Below are 20993 nucleotides of genomic sequence, written 5' to 3'. Positions count from 1 at the left end.
GATCTACTCAACAACAAAGGAGCTCTCTACACATGTGCAAACATGTCTGCATGGAGTCCCACTTGCCAGCCAGGTAATTTCTATATTGCAACAGAGCTAACTTCCCCTCTTCTCCTTTACAGTTTTCTTTATTTTACCCCTTACCTAAATTCTTCATAAAATTGCTGTAATAAGTTAAACCTCAGAAGAAATACATCACAAAGTTTGAATTTCTAAACATATTTTGCTTTATTTGCAGGAACAATATCATTATAATATTACTGTGAGAAATGGACATCACATTTGAAAATTTTACACATATAAGTGTATGTCACATTTGCACTTGATTGGCTCAAATATTATATTCATGAAAAAAGAACAACAGTTGACTGAATCATACTGATTATTCAAAATATTACTGAGCAGGCAAACCAACAAAATAATTTAAACAACTTGCTTACATGTGAAAGTGGACATTCTCCTTCATCAATCAAGACAGTGTGTATACCTAAAAAATTCAAAAAAGCAAATATATTAAGAACACAAATCAGTCAACTTAAAATGAAAATCAGTCATTCAAACTTAGAAATAGTGTATGGGACAGTTCCTCTTTTAATCTGAGCTGTGAAACGTATTGAGGTGTTTCACAGGTTTCAAAAGGGAATTGGATAAGCACCCGAAGGGAAAACAAAATGCAGGTCTGCAAGGCAAGAATGGGGGAGTGAGACCAGCTTAACTGGCCTTGCACACAGCTGGTACGGGCTTGATGGGTTGAATGGCCTCCCTCTGTGTTGTAATCATTCTATGATTCCATTCATAGTGTAAATAACTATGAAGAGGGTACTTGAAAAGGGAAGAAAAGTATTTTGATCAAATTTTATAAAATGATGCATAAATAGTATCACAAATACTGTGCCAACAAGGCTGGAGTTCTGAAGAAGTCACATTGGACTCGAAACCTCACCTCGGTTTTTCGCTCCACAGATGTTGCCTGACCTGCTGAGCTTTTTTCCAGCACTTTGTTTTATATTCGGCCTATTTCTTTCAATATTAGCACATGGAAGTAGTAATGCGTGATATGCTCCTTGAGTAAATTTGTGAGTTAGTGTGGTTAATCGGCTGTTGTGTTTCACATTTCATATGACGGGTCATGGGTAGTGCCAGGACATTCAATTACAAACAGGAAGTCAAAGTATCAGGGTGGGGAGCTTGGTTATATCGAGAACAATATAAATGTACAATCAGTGGTAATTAGGTAATCAGAACCATAACGCAGCCAGCAGATTATGTGGGTGCGGTTTGAGGTAGCAGTGGTGGGGGTTGGAGGAGACAGGTGATTGCTGTATGTGAGAGGTCTAAAGGCATATGCGGGCAGCCATACCATGAGCCAGTGGGGTGGCAGTGTGATACAGGCAGCAGTGGATGTGATTTAGATGTTATTAACTTAAATGTTATTTACTTTAAAATAAAGTCAAAATATATGCTCTACTGAACAAAAATTTAGAAAGGGCAGTCAAAGGATTCCAGGTGTAGATGATGTGAAGGCCATCAGGAACAAGCTGGAATCGATGCAATAATTTTGGAGATGAAGCAGGAGAATAAAAGGCAGAAAAAACAGGAAACATGACATTTTAGATTTTTTAAACTGTAAAAGGGTGGAAATTAAAATTTACTTAAAGAGAAAACTTGGCAGTACCAAGGTGCCCGGGTTCAATGGGGAGGGTCAGGGGGCTACCCCGCCCTGTCCCCGAGCACCCAGGGTCCTCCGATGGCCCGGGAGACCCCCCCGCGCACTCGCTGGGTCCTGTTCCATTTTTCTGTGGACCAGTACAGAATGGTGCCCAGCTGGGGACCCCCTGGGGAGGCCAATAGATCACAGGTGAGCACGTCGAAGCAGGTTTTAAACTTACTTAGGCATGCCGGGCTTTGTCCTGCCCATTGTAGGCGGGGCCCTGATCGTAAAGCCTTGCGAGACCTGGGTAGATCTCGCAAGACGTACTTGCTGTTGGGAAGACCAAGGGAGGCCTTTCCCAGAATCTACCGGCTGCGTCACGTTCCCGCTCGGGGGCAACACGCCCAAGATACCTAACTTTTTTTTTCAGATTCTGATCTACCTGCTTTGTATTTCAGCAACTTCTGTTTTTAATTTCTGCTGTTTATCTTTTCAATTTCAAATTAATTTTAAAATGCCACTTGTAGCAATGTGAAATTAATGGTGGAAAAAATCCTCCAATAAATATTGACAGCATTGATATGAAATGAAAATGATATCATAGAAATGGTAATTAATTACATTTTATGCAATGGTGCCTGTGAAAATGTTGTCACCATTCCATGTGAAGAAGCTATAGTTGTTCAGGATGAAGAGTTCAAAAGATATTGGGAGAGTGGAGGTTCGAAAAAAATGCACAATTAACATTGATCATTACTGTGGTTGGAGTAATACCCAATTACTCAAATAAATGTGCGGAAGTACTTACAATTATAATCTGTTCTCTTCACGGAACAAGGGGACCAAGTGCACTTAAAGACAACTAGATATGTTGATAGAGAAGCACATAATGCGACAGTATGTACTGGTGAGGAAGGGGGAATGGTGATAAGAATTGTCCATGTGATACAAGGTAGAGGCTCAATATGCTGTGCCCATATTGAGTTGTAGGAGGACTAAAACCTTAGCATACTTTAAAATGGAAGTTGGTAGAACAACAGCATGGTATTCAGCAGTTAACTGTTACCTTTTGGGTAGTCATTGATAGGAAGGTGGTCTTGGTTGCATGGGAAAAGCAAACATCAGGACATACATCACTATTTCCCACCAGGGATGTATGGAGCATCTGTTGTCTTTTATTAAGCCTATGGTGTCATGATAGGGAGATATTAGGAACTTGGGTCCAGAAATGGGTCCAACATGTAGCAGACAATTTAGGAGTTAAATGGGCTGAGAAAAAAAGAATGCTAGCAGCAGAGTCAGTTCCTGAGTCTACGTGCTGATGCCAACAGTGGGGTGGAGCGGGGGGAAGAGGGAGACAGACAGACAGAGAGACCCCCAGGCCTGCCAGCCTGGCAGAGCCCAGGCAAGCCTGACAGTGCAAGGTTCTCAGGTGGTAGTGGGAGTGCCTGGGTGAGGTAATACCACTGTATATATATGTGTGTGCCTCTATTAGGGGATGTACAATAGTACCTGCTATTACTGGTTTGTCGGTAAGCCCCTGCATAGTTTGTCGGTAAGCCCCTGCTGGCTAGCTCCGCCCACAGGGAGCAGTATAAATATCCATGAGGTCTCCTGAGCTGCCATTTTACAGCTCCTCTTGAGGGAATAACATCTCACGGTAATAAAGCCTCTTTTGTACCGTTTCGTGTTTGTGTGTGCAATTGTTAGCGCATCAATTTATTACCGTGAGATTTCCCTAATCATGGACATCAGAATAAAACCTGACCGCCTGCAGCTGGATCCGCAATCGCCGAACGCCAGGAAAGACTTTAACCACTGGCTGGCTGTCTTCGCGGCCGACGTCACCTCAGCGGACCCTGCACCATCGGAGGCTCAGAAGGTACAACTCCTTTACTCTAGACTGAGCTCCAGCGTGTTCCCGCTGATACAGGACGCGCCGACCTATGTCCGTGCTATGGAACTGCTCAAAGAAAATTATGTCCTGTCGACGAACACTCTTTTGCGAGGCACGTACTCTCCACTCGAGTCCAGCAACCGGGTGAGTCGATTGAGGACTTCTGGCGGGCCCTTATCCCTCTAGTACGGGACTGCGACTGCCAGGCCGTCTTGGCCATGGAACATTCGAATCTACTCATGCGGGATGCATTTGTTACGGGTATTGCATCGGACACCATCCGGCAACGACTGCTGGAAGGGGCCGCGCTCGATCTAGCAGCGACAAAGACCTTAGCGCTCTCTATGACGGCCGTTTCCCGTAACGTGCAGTCCTACCCAACCCGCCGCACGGCCCACCCATCCTACCCCTCGTGGACCCCGCTACCAACCCCCCCGACTGGGGCCGCTCCCGCGCAGTATGCCTGCGCTACTCGCCATACCGCACACCCTGGGGGTCACCGCTGCTACTTCTGCGGCCAGCAGAAGCACCCCCGCCAGCGCTGCCCGGCCCACGCCGCGACCTGCAAATCTTGTGGCATGAAAGGCCACTTTGCAGCGGTGTGTCAGGCCCCCGCTGTTGCCTCTATCGCGCCCGACCTCTCCCCCTCTCCCCAGCCGATCGCGCAATGGGCCCCGTTGTCCGCAGCTCCCGGGGCCACGTGCGATCAGTGGGTGCCGCCATCTTTCACCGCCCCCGCAATGTGCGCACCATGGGTGCCGCCATCTTGTCCCGCACCCTCAATGTGCGCTCCATGGTTGCAGTCATCTGGCCCCGCCCCCACAACGTGCGCTGCATGGGCGCCGCCATTTTCTTCCCCGCAGGTAATCCAGACGCCGCCATTTTTCCTCCCCTCGGGACTGGATCACGGGACCCGGTTCATAGAACATAGAACAGATCAGCACAGAACAGGCCCTTCGGCCCTCGATGTTGTGCCGAGCAATGATCACCCTACTCAAACCCACGTATCCACCATATACCCGTATCCCAACAACCCCCCCCTTAACCTTACTTTTTAGGACACTACGGGCAATTTAGCATGGCCAATCCACCTAACCACAACATCTTTGGACTGTGGGAGGAAACCGGAGCACCTGGAGGAAACCCACGCACACACGGTGAGGACGTGCAGACTCCGCACAGACAGTGACCCAGCCGGGAATCGAACCTGGAACCCTGGGGCTGTGAGGCATTTATGCTAACCACCATGCTACCATGCTGCCCTCACTGCCGCTACGCATCGGAATCTTCGGACTCTTCGGACGATCGCCCGCTACTTGCCTCCATGACGCTCGACCAATCCCGTCCTCGCAACCTGGCCACCGCTTCAGCGACGGTGCTCATCAACGGCCACGCGACCTACTGCCTACTTGACTCCGGGAGCACCGATAGCTTCATTCATCTGGACACGGTAAGGCGCTGCTCCCTCGTGGTCCATCCCGCCAACCAGCTGATCTCCCTGGCCTCCGGATCCCTCTCTGTCCCGATCCGGGGCTTCTGTCTGGACAGACTCACCGTACAAGGCGTGGAATTCAAGCGTTTCCACCTGTATGTTCTCCCCAACCTCTGTGCGACACTTTTACTGGGCCTGGACTTCTAATGTAACCTCCAGAGCCTCACCCTCAAATTCGGCGGACCCTTACCCCACTCACCATTTGCAGCCTCACGACCCTCAAGGTTGACCCTCCCTCTCTCTTTGCCAATCTGGCTGTAGATTGCAAACCCGTCACCACCTGGAGCAGACGGTACAGCACCCAGGACAAGACCTTCATCAGGTCCGAAGTCCAGCGGCTGCTTATTATCGAGGCCAGCAATAGCCCCTGGAGAGCTCAAGGGTGGTGGGTAAAACTGGGGAGAAACACAGGATGGTCGTGGACTACAGCCAGACCATCAATCGGTACACGCAGCTCGACGCGTACCCCCTCCCTCGCATATCTGATATGGTCAATCAGATTGCACAGTTCCCGGTCTTCTCAACAATTGACCTGAAATCCGCCTACCACCAGCTCCCCATTCGTAAATCGGACCGTCCCTACACTGCCTTCGAGGCAGACGGTCGCCTCTATCAATTCCTTAGGGTTCCCTTCGGCGTCACTAACGGGGTCTCGGTCTTTCAACGAGAAATGGACCGAATGGTTGACCGGTACGGACTGCGGGCTACGTTTCTGTACTTAGATAATGTCACCATCTGCGGCCACGACCAGCAGGACCATGACGCCAACCTTTCCAAATTTCTCCACACCGCATCTCTCCTCAATCTAACTTATAACAAGGAGAAGTGCGTATTCAGCACAGACCGCTTAGCCATCCTCGGCTACGTAGTCCAAAACAGACTACTGGGGCCCGATCCCGACCGCATGCGCCCCCTCATGGAGCTTCCCCTCCCCCATTGCCCCAAGGCTCTCAAACGATGCCTAGGGTTCTTTTCTTACTACGCCCAGTGGGTCCCACAATAAGCTGACAAGGCCCGCCCACTGATCCAGTCCACGCAATTTCCCCTCGCGGCCCAAGTCTTCGCCCGTATTCGCTCAGACATAGCCAAGGCCGGTATGCATGCAGTAGATGAGACACTGCCCTTCCAATTAGAGAGCGACGCTTCCGATGTCGCCCTTACCGCCACTCTAAACCAGGCAGGCAGACCCGTGGCATTCCCCGACTACATCCACAGTGACAGAGGATTCTCATTCATGAGCGATGAGCTGCGTCGGTTCCCGCTCAGCAGGGGTATCGCCTCCAGCAGGATGACCAGCTACAACCCCCGGGGAAACGGGCAGGTAGAAAGGGAGAACGGGACGGTATGGAGGGCCGTCCAGCTGGCCCTACGGTCCAGGAACCTCTCAGCCGCTCGCTGGCAGCAGGTCCTCCCTGATGCGCTCCACTCCATTCGGTAACTGCTGTGCACCGCTACTAACAACAGACCCCATGAATGTGTTTTTACCTTCCCTCGGAAGTCTACATCTGGAGTGTCGCTCCCGACGTGGCTCGCAGCTCCAGGGCCCGTCCTACTTCATAGGCATGTCAGACTCTACAAGGCGGACCCTCTGGTGGACTGGGTACGCCTGCTCCACGCGAACCCCCAGTATGCCTACGTGGAGTTCCCCGACGGCCGCCAGGATAGTCTCGCTCAGGGCCTGGCTCCCTCGGGTGCCGATCCCACTCCCACACATCTCCCTACCCACGTGCCTCCCTCCTTTTCCCCAGCGCCCCAAACATCAGCCCCACCAGGTCCATCCCTCGTTCCCCTGCCCACACTAGAGGACATGGAAGATTTCGGCACGCTCCCGGAGTCGTCCAGCACCAACTGGCCAGCACCAACACCGCCACCACCGATGCCGTCGACACCACCTGTGCAGACGTCGCCACCGCTGCGCCTGCTCTCAACGAACCGTCAGACCACCGGACAGACTCAACCTATGACGGGCACCGGGTTGCAAGATGGACCCCTGATTTTTTTCTCCCCCCACCTCTGTAAATAAATCACTGCTTATGTATTATAGTTTCACGTCACCCCGCCGGACTCATTCTTAACAGGGGTTGAATGTGGTAATACCACAGTATATATATGTGTGTGCCTCTATTAGGGGATGTACAATAGTACCTGCTATTACAGGTTTGTCGGTAAGCCCCTGCATAGTTTGTCGGTAAGCCCCTGCCGGCTAGCTCCGCCCACAGGGAGCAGTATAAATATCCATGAGGTCTCCTGAGCTGCTATTTTACAGCTCCACTTGAGGGAATAACATCTCACGATAATAAAGCCTCTTTTGTACCGTTTCGTGTTTCTGTGTGCAATTGTTAGCGCATCACTGGGTACCACCCTACCCAGAGCCCGAACACCCGGGGGGTTTTGATCACCTGGGAGACTCTGCTGGTGCCATTATACCTGGTCCATGTTTGTGTGGACCAGTCCTAAACAGCACCATGACGAGGTCTCCCAGGTGCAGGTGTTCCATCCCTGGCCTTGGGAGAACCCAGCACAAACAGATTTAAGTGAGCCGAACTGCTCGGGAGTCATGATCCCACCCAGCGAGATCCAGATCACGACATCATGTGAGATCTCATTAGATCCCGCAAAGCGTCCTGAGCATTGCAAACCTTGCGACAGACCCAACAGCTTTGTCGCGCCCTGAGTCGGGTGCGGTGAGGCTGTGCGACTGGTCCCGGTGTCATTGCTCAAGAGTTCTGCAATGACTTTGAAATCCAAACTCCAAGGCCAGCTTCAATTCAGTTACATGTGTTCAGGCAACAATAAAAGAGCAATTCCAAAGCCTGGTTCATTCTAAAATCTTTCAGATGCTCCCACAGAGGAGGAGATACCCTCCAGAAGTGATGTGTCTGTACCTCCAGAAGTGATGTGTCTGCAAGCAAAGAAGCAATTGATGGACATTGTGGTGATTGTAGATCTGAGTAGGTGCAATACAACTGAGCAAGCACGAGAGGAAGCACGGGATAGCTATAAATGCACAAGGACAGGAAGTGAGGACACTTCACGGAAGGCAGGATTCGTAGCAGGACACAGACAGGCAGCATTTGAGGTAGCCGTAAGTTAAGCTCTGAAGACAGAACAAATTCACAATAAAGCATCTTCTCCACCTTTGAGACTACGAGCTTTATTAAGACACAAGGAACAACACATGGTACCAAGAGTGCCTTCAGGCGCTTATGACAGGACAACTCAGCTGCAGACACAGAAAGAACAAAATGGCATGGAAATCTCCTACTGGACATTGGACTTAGGAAGACATTGCTTATTCGAGGATGTGGCTTGGAACCCCACCTCAGCTGGACACGACCGGCAATGTAAGAAATGTCTGGAAAATATTTAAACAAATGTTCAATTTTTATATCATAATTAATGATGTAGCAGCAGCCTCAGACGAAATTAAAATAGCAATGCTCATCGCAGGACATGAAGCTAGGAAAGTATATAATGGATTTAAATAACAAAGATAGTGACAACAACAAAGACAGAAACGACAAAAACAGCAACAACAACGGTAACGAAAACAACAAAGACAGGAACGACAGAAACAACAGCAATGAAACAACGACTTGTACAAAATGGTACAACTCTGCACATGAAGGACAATGCCACAGCACACTGCAAAACAATGACAAGACTACAAACATGCCATGGGATGACAACGGATCGCACAAACCCACATCTGCTCCAGAACAAGCAAGCACACCAGCTTTCAAGGCAGATGACATAATAAATCGATACCACAAGCACGGAAAAAAGTCCATGTCAGTCAACATCAGTGGTTCGACCATGCAAACACCTTGGGATGACGCATTGGTTACTTAAAATAACAAGAATACCAACAACATTCACCACGTCAACAACAACAAAAGAAAAAACTCAGTGAACAAATTCATCAAGTTTGGACTCATAAATGTTTTTATTAAGAGTGGACTCATAAATATAAATTGGCTTTGTAAAATATGCAATAGCACCATCACTTGTATAGATACACATATCATAAGTAACTGTTTTGTACAATTTTCTTTAACGATGTACAGAAAATATGTAAAGAAAAAAGGGGGATGTGGTGATTGTAGATCTGAGTAGGTGCAATACAACTGAGCAAGCAGTAGAGGGAGCACGGGAGAGCTATAAATGCACAGGGACAGGAAGTGAGGACACTTCACGGAAGGCAGAACTCGTAGCAGGACACAGACACACAAGCAGGCAGCATTTGAGGTAGCTGTAAGTTAAGCTCTGAAGACAGAACAAATTCACAATAAAGCATCTTCTCCACCTTTGAGACTACGAGCTTTATTAAGACACGAGGAACAACACAGACATGTTAGTGACACTGCAATCCTTTCACTCACGCGACTTCCAGTGACGGGGATATCCTGAGCAGACACAGGAAAGGTGGCTCTGCTGCTGGAAGTTGGAATTTGTCACTTTTAGCCCAATAATAGGCTACTAATTTTGCACAAAGAAAACCCCACATCCTCCTTCAAGATCACCACAGCTACTGAAAAATGACAGCAAACATTTCTAATGGCTGAAAAGACAGCAGGATCAGTAAGAGCCTGGAAAAAAAAAGGAGAGACGACGAGCACGCAGAGTGGGATGAAGCTGGCTGTATCCGAACAGACCGAACCGCCAAGCCACATGCCGGACTATCTCCCCAAAAAGCTAGTGGATGGACCTCGTAACACAGGAGATCCGAAAGCAAAGAGACGCCATCAATCTAGACATGGTGGCAATGGTGACGCAAGCTGGTGGTTGCGGATGCCCTGGCCCCCTTCAAGTCGGCGCCGAAAAAGTCGAAGCAATGGCTGGAGGGACAGGAGGCAACCAAACATCAGGGAGCTGGAAAAGGCAGCAACCGACCAGATCGCCTCATTGGAGACAGAGGTGGCAAGGTTGGTGGCACCTCAGGGGATGCTGAAAGGGAAGGTAGAGGACCAAGAGAACCGGTCATGATGCCAGAATATCCGCATTGGGGGCCTACCAGAGGGCATTGATGACAGCAGCCCCATGGAGTACTTGGCCAAAATGCTGGGCAAACTAATCATGGGGTAAAACTTCTCCAAACTCCCAGAGGTAGACAGAGCTCACCATTCACACCAGCTGAGGGAGAGCAGCCCCTGGCCATCATCGCAAAGCTGTACTGGTAGCAAGACAGGGAGAAAATCCTGAACTGGGCAAGGCACACACGGTCCTGTAAGTGGAAGGAACACTTGATCCGTGTTCATTAAGACATTGGGGCAGACCTGGCCAAGCACCGGGCTGAATCCAATACAGCCAAAGCAGGCCTACACAAGAGCAAGGTGCGGTTTGGTATACCCGGCCAAGCTCTGGGTAGCCTTCCAGGGGAAAGAACAGGGGACAGGGGACTTCACAGCACTGGCCGAAGTAGACAAATTTGTGCACTGGGAAGACAGCAGCAAATGCACTGAATTTAAACTTCTTATAAAAAAAAGGACAATTGAGCAGGATGGAACTGCCTCATTTTCGGTCTGCTATGAGTCCCAGGCAGGTGGGTGAGAGCGGCAAGGTGCAGAAACAGTTGGGGAGAAAGAAGAGGGGGGAAGGAACACATTGGGTAGGGGAAGGTAACGATCGCTTCTAGAGGAGGGCACTACCACACAAGCGAGCAAGATAGCACAGAGAAGAACAGGAGAAGAGGGCCCTGTGGCACAGTTCCCAAGGGCGAGAGAGTACCTGGCCGAAGGGGGGGAAGGAAGGGGGGAGAGATAAAGGAGGGGAAAGGGCCGGGGGGGGGGGGGGGGGGAGGGAGGCCCTCAGGTTCATTGGAAGGGGGAGAAAGGAGGGTAGATGGGTTAAGGGGGAAACCGGGAGGTTGGGTAGAATGCTGGCTATGACAGGGTGTACATAGCAACAGCAGAAACAAGTGGCTAAACAGCTGGCTTGTAATACACGCTCCACCTTGGAGACTAGCCTCCATGGAGGCTCGACTTGGCTCTCTTGCCGACAAGGCATTCTGTGAACAGATATCAGAAGCCATAAACAGATACATTACCAACAACCAGAATGGAAAGGTCTCACCCTCGACGTTCTGGGAAGCACTGAAGGCGGTGATAAAGAGGAGAAATTATTGTGTGCAAGCCGCAAAGATAGGAAGGAGAGGGTGGCTAAGCAACAACTTGTTGACTCCATACTGGAGGTAGATCAGCAGTATTAAATGGCACCGACCATGGAACTACTGGCAGAGAAGAAAAAGCTACAAATGGGCTTTGACTTTGCTTTCCACTGGGAAAGCAGTGCACCAGCTCCGCCAGAGACGGGGGACATTTTACAAGAATGGAGACAAAGCCAGCTGCCTGCTGAGAAATCAGGCAGCCACGAGGGAAATAGCCCAGATAAAAGACAGGAGCAGCAAGCTGGTCGCAGCGCCAGAGCAGATCAATGGAGCCTTTTCTACTTCTGCCGGGAGCTGTGCACCTCCGAGCCCCAAGTGAGGGACTCGAAGATGAAGCAGTTTCTTGACGGACTGGACATGCTGGCCTTGGGGGAAAATAGGTGATGGGGCCTGGAACTGGGGGAAGTCATCGAGAGCATTAACTCCATGCAGTAGGGAAGGGACTGCGGCCGGACGGTTTTCCAGTGGACGTCGATAAAACATTTGTGCCAGCACTGGCCCTACACCTGCAGGAAATGTTTGCAGACTAACTAGCAAGGGGAATCCTGGCACCAACGCTGGCACAAGCCTTAATATCGCTGATCCCCAAAAAAGACAAAAACCCGACAGAGGTTGGTCCTACAGACCCATTTCACTCCTTAACGCCGACGCTAAGGTCATGACGAAGGCTCTGGCAAGGCGACTGGAGAGCCACATGCCAGAGGTAGTCGTGGAAGATCAGATGGGTTTTGTCAAGGGCAGGCAGCTAACAGCGAACATCAGGCTCCTGCTGAACATGATAATGACCCCATCTGGGGAGAGAACACCAAAAGTGATCATCTCCCTGGACACAGAAAAGCTCTTTGACAGTGTTGAATGGAAGTACCTCATAGAGGTAATAGAGCATTTGGGTTTGGGCCAGGGTTCACTTCCTGGGTGGAGCTACTGTACAGCACTCCTGTGGGAAGCATACAGACAAACCACCAGCTTTGGTTACTTCCGGCTCCGCAGAGGCACGAGGCAAGGATCCCCATTGTCCTCGCTGCTGTTTGCTCTGGCAATTGAACCATTGGCAATCGCCCTTAAGAGTGGCGAGGTATCCAAAGGGAGACAGAGAGCAGAGAGTCTCACTCGATACAGATGACCTGCTGTTCTACATCTCAAATCCCCTGGCCAGCAGGAAAGGAACAATTAAACTCCTAAAAGGAGTTTATAGGCTTCTCAGGTTACAGTTTAACCTGAATAAGAGTAGAATCTTCCCTGTGAACCCGCAGGGGGAGGAGCAGATCTGGTGGGATTGCAGTTCAAACTGGCCCAAACCAAATTCCGCTACCTATTGATCCAAATAGCCCATGACTAGACACAGATCCACAAGTGGAACTTGATGAATCTAATGAAGCAAGTTACAAGGGACCTGCGTTGGTGGGACTCACTCACACTCTTCCTTGCAGTGAGACTGCAGATGATCAAGATGAACGTGCTGCACAGGTTCCTCTTCCTGTTCAGATCCCTCCCGATCTACATCCCTCAGATATTTTTCAACAGAGTTGATAAATTAATCATGATGCTTGTTTGAGGAAGGGGGGGGGGGGGGGGAGAGAGGATTAGAAAGAAGGTCCTGCACAAGAGGAGAACTATGGGAGGACTGGCCCTCTTAAACCTCCAGTCCTACCACTAGTCGGCCATCGCAAAAAGTGTACAGAGATGAGTCAAGGAACTATGAGTGAGTGGTAAGGATGGAGGAATGTTCCTGTGCAGGGGCATCCCTCTGAGCCCGAGCCACAACCACACTCCCATCCTCTCCGACCAGATACTCAAAAAGCTCAGTGGGAGTAGCCATGCTCCAATCTTGGAATCAAATGAGGCAGCACTTTGGACTAACTGAAATGTCACCATGATCCCCTTCTGCAATAATCACTGGTTCACTCTAGCAACAATTGACGCCTCCTTCAAGAGGTGGAGACACGCGAGGGGACACTGACGGGAGAGTAGAGACCTTGGGGGAAGTCACGGAGAGGTTTCAGTTCCCTGGAAGGTAACATCTGAGGTATATACAGGTTAAAAACTTTCTCTGCAAGGAAACGATGAAGTGCCTCTAGATACCAGGACATCTACTATTAGAAAGACTACTGACCAGGGCAGCACGTGGCACAGTGGTTAGCACTGGGGCTACGGCGCTGACAACCCCGGGTTCGAATCCCGGCCCTGGGTCACTGTCTGTGTGGAGTTTGCACATTCTCCCCGTGTCTGCATTGGTTTCAACCCCACAACCCAAAGATATGCTGGTTAGGTGGATTGGCCACGCTAAACTGCCCCTTAATTGGAAATGAAAAAAAATAATTTGGTATTCTAAATTTCTTTTAAAAAATGAAAAACTACTGAATGCGAGCGACCTAGATCGCTCACCCCTGTATGAGACAAAGAAGAAGTGGAAGGAAGAACTAAACAGTGAGATGGGGGAGGATTCTGGATCGAAGCACTGCACAGGGCAAACTTCACCTTCACATGCGCATGGCTGAGCCTAATGCAACTAATGGTGGTGCACAGAGGACACCTAACGGGAACACGAATGAGCCGGTTTTTCCAGTAGGTGAAGGACAAATGTATCTATAGAAAATTAACATGTGATAGAGTAAGCGATCAGGAAAGCAAATGTTATGCTAATCTTTACTGCAGGACAAGATTAGAGTAAAATAAGAAAATCTTGTTGCAAATATATAGGGATTTGGTGAGCCCACACCAGGAGTGTACAGCTTTGTTGTCCTTACCTAAGGAAGGATATACTTGCCTTAAAGGAGCTACAGTGAAAGTTCCCGAGTTTCTGTGATGAAACTATAATCCAATGAGAGGTTGAGTAGTGTGAACAGAATTGAGATTGAGCAAAACTGAATTTTTTTTTGGAGTGTAGGAAAATGAAAGGTGAACTCACTGAAATATATAGAATTCTTTATGGGCTTGACAGGGTAGATGCTGAGAGGCTGTTTTCCCTGATTCAGGATTATAGAACTAGGGGTTATAGACTTCATATGACAAGTTACCCATTTAGAACTGAGATTAGAAATGTATTTACCCAAAGCACTCTGAACCTTTGAAGTTCTCACCCCAGAGGGCTTTGGGTGCTCAGTTGTTCAGTATATTCAAGATAAAGATTGGTAGATATTTGGACAGAAGAAATCAAGGGATAAGGGAACAGGGCAGATATGCAGAGCTGATATAGAGTATCAGTTGTCATCTTATTGAACAGTGGAGCAAACTCAAGGGACATATGGTCTACACCTGTTCCTTTACAAAAGTAAAAGTAACAGCATCTTGCTCTCGTATTTCCACTATTCCCATATCAACTTCCAACCTTGTAAAAAAATATCAGTTTATCTGAAAATGTAATGTTCTCAATCTAAATTCAGGGCAATAAAGAAGTTATTAATAGATCCTGACACTGATAATTGCATTTTCTGCTGTAAATACTACTGTTGTATACTGTGCTCAGTAACTAGCCAGGACCTATCATTTTGTCATAGTAGGTTTCAGCAAAGAGCTGGCTCAAGCAAGAAGTAGCCGTTTTGGAGAATGCAGGGCATGTGATTATTGATAGCGGCAATCTGACCTCACAGAATATGAAGAGCATCACATAATTTATGTGATTGTCATTACAGTTGTTTTCTTTGATAATTTTACAAAATATCAGACAAGTCATTCCTTCCAGGGAAAAGGCAAATACACTTGGCAAATGAAGCTGTAAGTTTCAACTTCTTGCACTTGTGAATAAAATAGCTCCCACAAGCTGAATCAATAAAAAGCTCATCAATCCAAAGCTATTAAACTATGTAAGATTGAATATTACTTCATATAATAACAATTAATCTTTCCTACTGCCTTAAGAATAGCATTCTAAGAATTTATTAAGAGGACAATATTTGCCAGTGTTTTGTAAATGTTATGCATTGCTATTCTTAGAGTTGGTGTGTGTGGTTCAATGATAATTGCATACAACGCATAATGATCCTCAGATTGCCTGGGAGTTGAGCCAAATCAGGCCAGCAATGTCAGCAGTAGCATGCCATCCATTCCTGCCCTCCTCCAAAATCTGTCACTTAGGGATTTTTGTGGGTTGCCCCTCCAGCCCAGAAAGCTCATTCACTTCTTCAATAATAAAATCCCTTAGGCCTGTCAAAGACTGATTTACCAATGCTGATTTTTGTAATGGGGTATGTGCTATGCTGGCATTGCCACCTCAATGAACATAAATTTTGTGCAGTTAGTGGAAGCCAAATTTTCAAGTTAAGTAAAGTTGGCAGCTGAGAAAACCATTTTCTTTGCCAGGATTTCCCACGGTTGGTTTTACTTAATCAAGAAAACTCACTTTCGGCTTTTTGGCAACAATCAGCATTAACATAGGCTCCTGGACTATAAAAGTAGTTCCACTTTGGTGTTAATTTTGGCTAGTTGTAGTTCTCCCTTTCTTTTCCACTTTCATGTAATGCTATTGCCCTGTTGCTATTATTTTTCCTAAGCTGATTTTACAATGCACCCTGTATTCTCAGAAAAGTGAGCTAACTCATCCATTCTACTGCATTTAGTTTTGCATTGTGCAGCTTGTAGTCCTAAAACTGGCTGCACCATGGGGCCCAACATTCCACCTCTTTGCTGAGCTAGCCGTGACAGTTTAATAGCATGCACATAGTGATGTTATGAGAAGGATTGGTGCCAGCCAAGAGGACCCCGCAAAAAATAACTTTTTCTTGTCACTAGGCTAAAAAGATAAGTTTGTACTGATTTGGCTGCCGATAACAGAAAACCTACACTCTTGAAACTAGTAGCTGAAAAGCAGTATAAACATAGCTCTTGTTAAGTGCATGTTAGAGTTGTTTCAAAATAGAACAATGACATTATTACTGCTATCTATGGATTAGCCAGGTCTCTGGTGCTAACAGCAATGAAACACTGAACAAAAATCTTTACCACTAGAAAATGGGCAGTTTCAATCAAACAATGTTCATGTAAAACATTAAATAAAGAAATGTTATTGTTTTGGATCCTCAGGTTTGTCCAAGATAAATCACCACAAAACGAAAACTGTTGAATTAATTAATTAATTTTAAACTGACGCAAAGATATCATTCAATACATAGCTTTTAATAAAATACATCAAATATGTTGCTTGTGGTACTGTATTAGCATACAGTGTCAGTGGAGTACAACACAGATTTAATTTGGAAACATACCATAAAGTTGAAATACTCATTATGAATAGTTCTTCATACAGTCTTCCTCTGTCACTGGCAGGTCGGGTGCAGGAAGTTAAGAGGAACATTTTGGCGCAGTTTCTAATTTTATTTCAGTGCCTGCCGGTCTTTTTGAAAAGTTGTTTTTAAAGGGGGTGAACAGTCGGTTTTGTTGTTTGTTTGGGCAGGGAAGTTGGCCAGGATAAGGAAGAGGGACCAGCAGTTGGGGAAGTTGGACCTTCCGAACTTGTTGTATTATTACCTGATGGAAAACATGGAGAGGGGGAGGGGAGCTGGAGGAGGGAGGTGGAGTCTTTATGGGTGAAGATGGAGGCTGGTTTTTGAAGGGGGTAGGGGCTGCGGGTGCTGGCACCACTTCTGTTTGCCTCAAGGAAGTATTCGGGAAGTCCCGTGGTGGTTACCTCATAGACGATTTGGAGGCAATTTCAGCAGCACTTTAGGCTGGAAATGGGGTCGAGGCTGATGCTGATCGGGGGAGTCATGGATTTGGGCCGGGAGGATGGATTTCAGGGTTTCAGGGATGGGAAGAGAGAGGGTGAAGGAGATGAAGGATTTCTTTTTGGAGGCGCGGTTCAGAAGCTTGGAGGAGTTGAGGGGGAAGTTTAGGTTTCCGCATGAGGAGGGTTTTCGGCATATGCAGTTGTGGGACTTTGCTAGAAAGGTTTTTCTAACCTTTTTGGCAGAACCTGCTTCCTCGTTGTTGGAGGAGGTGCTGTCATTAATGGGGTTGGAGAGTGCAGGCAATTTATGGGAGGATTTTGGTGGAGGATAAGGTGTCTATGGAGGGGGTTAAGGCCACGTGCGAGGAAGAGTTGAGGATAGCGCTGGAGGACGACTGTGGTGTGAGGTGCTGCGGAGGGTGAATGCCTCAGCCTCGTGCATGAGGCTGGGGTTGATACAGTTGAAAGTGGTGCACAGGGTTTATTTGACGAAGTTAAGGATGAGCCGTCTATTTGAGGGGGTAGAGGATACTTGCAAATGGTGTGGGAGGGGCCTGACAAATCATGTAAACATGTTCTGGTCATGCCCAAAGTTGGAGAAATTTGGGGATCGTTTTACAGCACCATGTTGGCGATCCTGCATGTGGATTTGGTTCCCTGGGGGCCACATTTGGGGTGGCGGATCTGTCGGAGTTGCAGATTGGAGTGGGGGAAGATATTTTAGCCACTGCCTCATTGATTGCTCGCAGGCGGGTTCTGGGGTGGAAGTCAGCTTTTCCACCTGTGCCTCAGCATGGCTGGGGAATCTAATGGAGTTATTACATCTTGAGAAGGTGAAATTCACCCTAAGGGGGCAGATGAGGGCTTCCCCAAGTGATGGAGTTTGTTTATTTTGCATTTTGGAGAACTAGTTACTGTTAACTGTTGGGGGGGGGGGGGGGGGGGGGTGTTGGTGTAGGGTTTATTGTATTTGGGGTGTAATGTATTTGTCTTTTTTATTTTGTTAAACTTGCTAAAACTTTGAATAAAAATACTTTTAAAAAATAGTTCTTCATATGAAAGAATAGGGGAGTCGGATTAAATTCATATCTCTTTCTAAGACAGCATAAGGCAATATTGACCAATTGGTCTCCTTCAATGTCGTTTGATTATCTTGAAAAGTGTGTTCTGTTGCATTTTTAAAAAAGAGAAAAATCAGCTGGATTTCCATTTCTATCAAGTATTCAATGTCATCGGTTGGAAACTACATGTATGGTCAGGCTTTTCTCTATGGTGAATCCAATTTTTAAATCATCGCTGCCAACTCTTACTGTTTCGACTCATTTGGAGAAATGCCTGTTTGGAGAGTTACAGACAATACCTACACCATGGAGTCATGTCGCAGCACAACAGGTGTCTTCAGAAGTGGAGGTGGAGAGCTTTAAAAAAAAAGAAACACTCTTCCTAGCACTGTTGATAAAGACATTAAAGTGTAAGTCAATTATTGATCTGTGGACATGGCATCAATCTTGGCTATATGAATTATCTATATGTTTCAGCACGAGTCATCAGTGGAAACCTGATTAATATTCCTTCACTCTCGCCATACAGCTGAGAAAAAACAGCTCATTATTGACTGAGCAAAGTACTTCATTGCAGGTGAAACATTTTTTGGGAGAATAATAAGGATCTAAATGTAAATGTTGCCACAGTTCCAGAGGACCATAGGTGATCTTTGCAAGGCGACTGGCGCTGATTTAACCTGAGGGTCACAACACCTCAGGCGAGGGGCAAAGCTGAGAAGGCAGGGCCTTCATGAATAACCTCAGCCAGTACGAGAATTGAACCCGTACTGTTGGTATTACGCCACAACACGAACCACCCCTGTCCAGTCAAATGAGCTAACCCACCCCCATTATAAAGATTGAAATAAAGGCAAACTCTTGGTTATTTTTTAAAAAGACATTTCTGGACTGAATGGCTCAGATGGCCCAGCTGGAGCATTTTCCCATGACTTCACATTTCATTTTATGATTGAGTCTGAGGTGCAACATCAATATTAAAACAATCTTGTAACCTGCACAGCAACTTTCTGAGTACCTGGTAAAATAAAAAATTGTAAGAATATAGGCTACTGCCATTTTAACCTGTGATGTAGCTTTAAAGTTCAATCAAACCATCATGAAATTCATAGCAGCTCTATAACTGAAGGGCAGCTTTGTAACTGATTATCATAGAACTGTAAATGTCTTTAAAACAAAATTTTCATGTTGGCTCGGTCCTCCAAGCTCCTCTCTAAACATAATCAATTGGGACCTAGTTGAAATAATATTGATTAATTTAAGGACCGTTTATGAATACAGTACACATATTTTTCATATTTATAAACAAACAAATTTAGTTACACTAGATAATTAAAATAGGGTCCATTAACAATAGAAAATGAGAAGTACACTTGGCAATTTTGTCCTAAATATAAAATCACTTCCTTCCCTTTTTCATCAGATCTTTTTTAGTTCACTGAATAAGAAAGTAGGCTTCTGTCAATTAGAACTGTACCGCCTCCAGGGCATGAGCAAGAGTAGTCTGAGGAGCTGGGTTAATGATTTTTCTCTCTTCCTCCCTTGTGAGGTAGCAGATGGCTCGCATTTAACACTTATAGTGGTGACCTGGTCAAGGTCCAATGCACATTTATGTCAGGATTTATGGTCGTAAACTCTAATTATACAATAGTGTGCGGTGCAAGAAGTTATTTTTTTCAATTCATGCATGGACATGGGTGTCGCTGGCATGACCATCATTTATCGCCCATCCCCAATTGACCCAGAAGCTAGTGGCTGCTGCAGCAGCATGTGTGTTGAACGTACACCCACAGTGCTGTTAGGAAAGGAGTTCTAGGATTTTGACCCAGCAACCGAGGGAAGAATAGCAGCATATTCCCAAGTCAGGAGGAGGGTGTGTATTTTGGGAGTAGATGGGGTGCTGTTCTCTTGCAGCTGCTGCCCTTAGGTCACAGAGGTTTGGGGGGTATTGTCGGAATCAGCTGCCCAATTTGCTACGACCACTTTTCGATTCGTGTTGTGATCTCGGCCACGGCATATCAAAACGTTAAAAAGAAACCCAGGCAGCAGGAAGTATGCCAATGAAGTGAAAGACAGGCGAAACATGGGGGGAAACTGGAATTGTTCTGTGAATTGAACTCCCCCGCCTACTTTTTTATTGGGAAAAAAAGGGAACAAAAGTTGAGCTTCGATAAGGTTGTAAGAGTGGATCGATAAGGCAGCGGATGTGAAACGTTCAGCATGTTGTTTTCCCCCCTTACCCTGTGGGTACACACCTGACTTCCATGACACACAAACAACCGAGCTGCTGCTCTGGGTGTGGCGCTGAGCTCAGTTCCAACTCCTGCTGCCCTCCCACCGCAAACCGCTCACTCACACTCCTCTCCTGAGCGCCTCGGCATTATCCCGGCCACGGTGTTGCGGGACCCTTTTCGTTCTCGCGTTTAGTTTTATTTTTTTTCTCTCTATCGCTCTGCGAGCGCCTTTGACCGCCGCTTTCCCCGGTGGCGGGGGGCCCGCGCACCAAAGTGGGGGTGCGGCCACTTCCTTGGAAGCGCTTTGCAATCCTCCCTCCCCCTCGCATCGGTTTGGTGACTCACAAGGTCGGGGTTATTAAAAGTATCGCAGCTTCACCAGAGGAAAGAGGGGAAGAGAAGAAGAAGCGGCGTCGGCGACGACGAAGAAGAAGGGAAGGGTGTAAACAAGGAGCGGAACTAGGACTTTTAAAAACAATCTGTTTGGGGAAACCGATTGAAGACAAAAATACCTGGAAGCGAGAAAGTAAGTGAGAGACGGAAACGAAATACCTTAAAAAAAGCGTAACTTTGAGTACATATGGAGCCTGGTTGAAAACTCACGGTTTCAGTTGTCCGGGCGGTGGCGGCCGTTGGGAAAGTTCCGTTTGGAACTCTGGCGAAGTTTAAATGGCCGCTCTCGGTGTCGGACTCTTTTCCCAGGACTTGGGTATTTTGTCGAGCAGGATTTCCGCGGGTTGCGGTTACGAGGTTCAGATTTGTTCGCTTTCTCAGTCTGTGTAGTTTTTATTTTTCAATCCTTGTTCATGTTGGAAGCGGCCGTCACCGCC

General features: G+C 47.2%; 1 protein-coding gene and 1 long non-coding RNA gene across 2 annotated transcripts in view; one reads left to right on the top strand and one right to left on the bottom strand.

The window, feature by feature from the left end:
- Positions 1–203: 203 nt before the first annotated feature.
- Positions 204–20961, bottom strand: LOC119965124. Its single transcript, XR_005460435.1, has 2 exons — positions 20767–20961; positions 204–487 (listed from the first exon to the last, which is right to left on the bottom strand). It is a non-coding gene; the product is annotated as an uncharacterized LOC119965124 (long non-coding RNA).
- The window catches only part of ctnna1 (catenin (cadherin-associated protein), alpha 1), a 188959-nt gene continuing 188109 nt past the window's right edge, over positions 20144–20993 (top strand). Inside the window, exon 1 of the mRNA XM_038795451.1 lies at positions 20144–20689. The gene's annotated coding sequence lies outside the window, so the exon portion shown is untranslated. The remainder of the gene's footprint in view (positions 20690–20993) is intronic.

This window comes from Scyliorhinus canicula, chromosome 4 (assembly GCF_902713615.1).
Source record: "Scyliorhinus canicula chromosome 4, sScyCan1.1, whole genome shotgun sequence".
Taxonomy (NCBI): Eukaryota; Metazoa; Chordata; class Chondrichthyes; order Carcharhiniformes; family Scyliorhinidae; genus Scyliorhinus; species Scyliorhinus canicula.
The sequence above is the reverse complement of the archived record's forward strand: the minus strand, read 5'-3'. Positions and strand labels throughout refer to the sequence as shown.